This window comes from Kryptolebias marmoratus, linkage group LG23 (assembly GCF_001649575.2).
Source record: "Kryptolebias marmoratus isolate JLee-2015 linkage group LG23, ASM164957v2, whole genome shotgun sequence".
NCBI classification, from domain to species: Eukaryota; Metazoa; Chordata; class Actinopteri; order Cyprinodontiformes; family Rivulidae; genus Kryptolebias; species Kryptolebias marmoratus.
In genome coordinates, this window is record NC_051452.1 from 1,341,545 (window position 1) to 1,347,234 (window position 5,690).

Genomic DNA, 5,690 nt, shown 5'->3' on the forward strand with positions numbered 1-5,690 from the left:
AAACGTCCGACTCGAACCGCCTCGCTCCGTCCTTCCCTCGCCCGCCGTGTCGGGTCTCTTGGAGGCGCCGAACTCGAAGCGAGGGGCGCGTTTGCGTCGAACAACGAAGGAAATCCGCCTTTAATTTGAAAGTGTTACAAATAACGGCACCGGTTCGAGGCTAAAACTAGGCGTCGACCGACCGCAGTCCTCCGGTTAGGAGAGCCTGAGCCGTGCACGGAGCCGCCGACACTCCGGCTGTTTTACAACCAAACACTCTTATTGACCTTTTACACACGACGGCGATTAGAGCCGGCTACAGTTTCCCTTCCTTTCACCCGGGTGATTCTCCCGCGCCGACTTTTTATTTATCTGTTTATTTATCATGACACTTTCAAACCCTTTAACCCCTCCCCCTTTGAAGTGAAAGGGGGCGTCACGGCTCAGAGCGGGAGGACAGCGCCGGCTGCCCCCTCCCCCCGTCCGAACCGACGCTTCTAACAATCTCTTAGGACCCGTTAGCGCCGCGACAAGCTACCAAGTGAAATAAATGTTTTTGGTTTTTTTTGTTTCCGTCAGCTCTGGTGCTGCGGATGAGAGGTGTTTTGACTTAACGGTGCAAAAACGTGCCAGGCTGGTTTCCTTTTTTCTTAAAAATAAAATAAAATAAACTTCAGTCGGAGTGTTTAAGAGTCTTATGCAATTTACTAAGTTGGATCGAGTTGATGGTTGCCGTAGCTGTTTGGTTCTGTCGGCGCAGACCGAGATCGGGGGTCCGGTCCGGGACGACTCGGCGGTTTGATTTTTTTTTTTGTTGTTGTTGTTTTGCTGCTCTCTGAGTGAGGACTCCTCCCCCTCCCTCCCGTTACGGCGATGCGACCCGAGCTCCCGACTGTTAAAAAGGAACGGCGGCGTCGGGATTTTCCCGTGGCGTGTTGGCGATGACGTCGGATCGGCGAGAACGGAGCCTGAGAACTTCACGAGTGGGTGGGGGGGGCAGAGCCTCACGAGACGAGTGGAGAAATCCATTTTTTTTCTTTTTTTTGTGTTTTGTTGTTATGAAATGAAATGTATATACAAGCTTATGCCAATTTTTAATATTTGCACTTTGAAGTTCTGTACAGTAAGATTTGTGAATCTGCTAAACTTGATGTGGGGGTAAGAAAAATTAAAAGCTCTCTTAGCCATTTTAAGTTTGTTTTTAAAAAAAAAAAAAAAACTGGAATTCTTAATGATCCCTGAATGGATAATCCGCTTTTTGCACATTTATTTGTCAAAGAAAAAACTCAAAATTCTGGTATTCTATTATGTGTTTGTTTGTTTGTTTTTGTTGCTTTTTAACCTGAACTGTGACAGCTCGAGCGTTGCCAAAAACCCTCTCGTTTTGACCCCCCCACCTCCCCGTTCTGTCCTCCTGAAGCAATATCAAGTAACTTTTGCATGATTTTACCCTCCTGGATGAGCTAACGGGGGGAGGGGGAGTAACGTTCAGATTAATCTATGATTACGTGTTTGTATACAAGTCAAATTAAAAAAAAAAAAAAATCAATAAAGATGATGATGATGATGTGGGGGCGGAGTCTTTTGCTCGAGGTGCTTGTGAAAACATCGGGTGAATTTGGTCTGTTTTATTGTAACTGGAATTAAAATGACAGCTCTTGCAAAAAATAAAAAATAAAGATACCAATAAAGTTCAAAAGCCTGCCACTGACACGTTGTTGGATTCTGTTTGAATGACTTATATGAACCTGAGTGTCGTCCCATTCTTACTCTATATTGTTTAACATGAAGTCGGTCCACAGTTTGCAGCTCTAACAGCTTCAGCTCCTCTGGGAAGTCTTTCCACAGGTTTAGGAATGTTTCTGGGAATTTTGGACCGTTCTTCCAGGAGCTCATCTGTGAGGTCAGACCCTGATGTTGGACAGAAGGCCTGGCTCTCAGTCTCAATCATCCATGTCTTTGTGGACCTTGCTTTGTGTGCCAGAGGTGATGTTGGAACAGGAAGGGGCCATCTTCAAACTGTTCCCACAAAGTTGTCCAAAATGTCTTGGTACAATGAAGCATTAAGAGTTCCTTTCTCTGGAACTAAGCAGCCAAAAATCAACCCCACAGCATGATGCTCCCTCCACCAAACTTTACACTCGGCACAGAGCAGCCAGACAAGAACTCATCCGTCGGATCGTCAGACAGAGAAGCGCGACTTGTCCCTCCAGAGGACACGTCTCCACAGCATCCGACTGTTTGCACCTGGTGATGGAAGGCTTGGATGCAGGTGTTGCCATGGAAACCCATTTCACGAAGCTCTCTGCTCTGCAGAACGTCGGCGACCTCAGCTGAGCTTTGTGACTTTACGTGGTCGAGTTGCCGTCTCTTCCACTTTGTTATAAAACCACTAACAGCTGAAAAAGAACCGTGTCCACCACTCGATGGCGCAGAAACGCACGTGTTTCAAACCTTAACAGCGTGCCCAATTAAAGATTGGGTAAAGATTACGGTTTATTTTGTGGGAAATCACCGAAGCCAGTTCACGGTGTCAGTTTGGACTGAAACTGATGCGCCAGTGGTTCCATTTTTTTGGTTTGTCATTGTTTTTAATAACACCAGGTTGTCTAAAGAGACCGCTGATAAGGCAAAAAAAAAAATTAGCCATTAACATGCTTACTGTCAGCTTAAAATGACACCAAACTGGACAAACAGTTCTTAGAGAACATTTTAAATCACCACAAATCTGAAATAAAGCTTTCTTTGGGGCCTTTTAGAGCTATGTTACCGTTCACCACCAGAGGGCACTGTGTGCCCGTGTTTCATCACCTCAAGTAAGTACATTTACAACTCATTTTCAGGCTTCCTGCACGTGAAACTCGTACAAAACTCGTACATTTATTGTGGTTTCAAACTGTATTTGTAAAATAAAATAAAAAGCCTTTAGCACGTTAAAGCTAGGTTCGTAATTGTGGCATCTTTTTGTATTTTTAGCATTTACTATGGGCCCTCTTCACAGTAAGTCTCGAACATACACCGAGTGCTAACTTTGAAAATAAACTGTTTAGAAACACCTCAAGCTTATGGAAAATAACTTTAACATTATTGTTATTCAGTGAAACGGACACGGCAGCTTAAACAACCAAATAATACGAGAGTATTTAGAAGTAAATACTCGGTGTATGTGTTTGGGACTCTTGTTGTGAAGGACTGAAATAGGTCCCGCTAGTTCCGGTGTAGCGTGCGGAATAAACGTCACCTCGGACCGCTTCAGCTGAAATGTTTTGAAGTTAATGCATTAAAAGCACCCCTGTAAAAGATGCAAATAGATAAATAAAAATAAAACAATAAGCTAAATAAACCAGGAGCAAAAAGTGGGGTTCACTTCCGCTCGTTTAAGTCTTAAAAGACGGCTTTTAAAAAAAAACTTTTAGGAAAAATGTCGGAATTTAAACTTTTCCCCTTCTTTCTGGCCTTAATACATTGTTTTAATGTAGAGCGTCACTAAAAGTGAATTAAAATGTTTTTTAAAAATGAGATACAGTCACCGTTAGCATTTAAAGCACACATCGGCTTTTCATGAACGCCACATTTGTTAAAAGCGAAGCGCGCTGCAGCGGTGCTGGGATGTCCTGAAGCCGTAAACGCACCGTCCGGAAGGCGCACGTGAGTCTCCCCCCCACTCTGATTGGCTCGATGAGACTCAGCTGTGCACCCAGTGGGGGTGTGACGCGAAGGAGCTGATGGAGGACCTGTTTTTATTTATTTATTTTTAACTTTTAATCCTTTTTAAAAGAATAATATCTGAACTGAAAACCGTGGACGGAGTGCGGGAACGAGCCTTGAGCCGACGGACTGGCAGGTGAGTGGCCATCTTGTTTTTCCAAGTCGCTAACGGCAGCGGACGTTGTAGCACTTCCTGTTCAAATGCAGTATTTCCACCTACGTAACGGCGTAGCGTGTAAAGATTTATAAAATAGCGGATTGCCTTTAAAATTCTTATCGAGGAATAATTTTGCCTGTGTTTGTCTGTTAGCGAAATATCTCCAGAGCCACTGGTTGGATTTTAACGAAATTTAAAATCCCAGCTGATTACGTTTTCAAGTCAGTTTGAATGAAGATGGCCGACGGACCTCATTGAAAACACACACAAAAAAATGTACTTTTAGTTCATTTTTTTAACCCCACTTCAAAAAGATTTGAACTTTCGCTTTAATGGATGTGTTATGTGTTTTATTTTAGCGCCGGTTTCAGACTTTTCCCACATTTTATCCAGTGCAAATAGAAGCATTTATTTAAAACAAGTGGCTCGAATGTGTATATGACATGTATTTGTGTGTGTTTGTAAATCCATGGGGATCAGCCTCATCTGAAGCAACAGAGGACTCAGGGCACAACGATGATGACTCACTGAAATAACATGAATTAGTTTCTATGAATGCTCTTCTTCTTCTGGTCTTTATTTTAGCAGCTTCCAACGCAGGTTTCAGATAAGCCCCGCCCATTTAAACAAACAGGAAGTTGCTCTCGATAACGTGTTTTCAGGTATTGATTCCTGTTCACGTAGTCATTTTTTTCTCCTGACATGTTCAGCTGTAAATTAACGCTGAGTGGAAAGCTCATGTGATGCCATGATTACGTGCGGGGGGGGGCGGGGGGAGGGGCGAGGGAGTAGGCGGGACTTAAAGCCCCATATTCTCCAGCGCACAGACTCTGGTTCCAAAAATTCAGCGCGGCAGCTTCCGTCAAACGGTCCCTGACGGTTTTAACTCCCGGCAACTGGAGAAGTTGGGCACAACTGATCTTTTGTCGAAATTCTTGATGCTGTGAAAACGCCACGCCGCTCCCCTTCAAATTAAAAGCACCGCAGTTCTCGAGCTCGCATGCAGAATGGTTTATATCTAACGTCTAATTTTGCACTGACGCCCCGTGGGCTGAAAGGTTCTTTAAAGTGATCTGGGACGTCTTATTTTGAAAGGAGTGGAACACTTTGCTTCCTGCCTCTTCAACCGGTGGTCCTCGCAGCGCTGCTTGTACGACCTGCCGTAATGAAACCACGACTCTCATTTTTGTTTAACCATCTTAAATTATATTTATCTATTTTTTTGTACACAGCTGTCCTCAGATGGGACGTATCATGGCGCCGATTGTCCATCTATGGACTATTTCTCGTTGATAACCGTGGAACGTAGGGATGTCAAACTGCATAGCTGTTATATTTTGCTGATTTAAATTCACGGAGTCAAAGGTCGCAGGCGATTCCTTAGAGAAAACCTTGTCCGCGCTCCAACTCTAGATGTGTGAATTCACGTATTACCAGACCCTCCAGGATGTCGCGATGTTGTGATCGCAACTATTAACGCGAAATCAAGCAAACCCCGCAAAATCACAACTTTTTGCAACTTTGTCCAAAACGCCGCAACTTTCCTGCAATTTAACCCAATATTTATTGTTTCTAAAGTGATTCGCCACCGTTTCTGCAGTCTAGTTTCTTCTTTGTGGGTTTGCATAGCGTGGAATACAAAATAACCCCAAATAACTCAGGAAGAAGACACGTGACGTCACTTCCTGTTAATGTCAGAATGCCGGGAGCGTGCAGGAGCAGCGACCGAAGCCAAAATGTGCGCTAATGCTTCACATTTGCCCACAAAGATTTCAGCAAACCAGTTTCCTCCCCAGCTGCAGCTGTTTTGCACGTCCTGCAGTGTAATCATGGAACATAAACGCAT

At 44.0% G+C, this 5,690-nt stretch overlaps 1 protein-coding gene across 1 annotated transcript in view; it reads left to right on the forward strand.

Moving 5' to 3' along the window:
• ndfip2 (Nedd4 family interacting protein 2) overlaps nt 1–5,690 on the forward strand; it is a 13,112-nt gene that overhangs the window by 4,752 nt on the left and 2,670 nt on the right. The window lies entirely within an intron of this gene.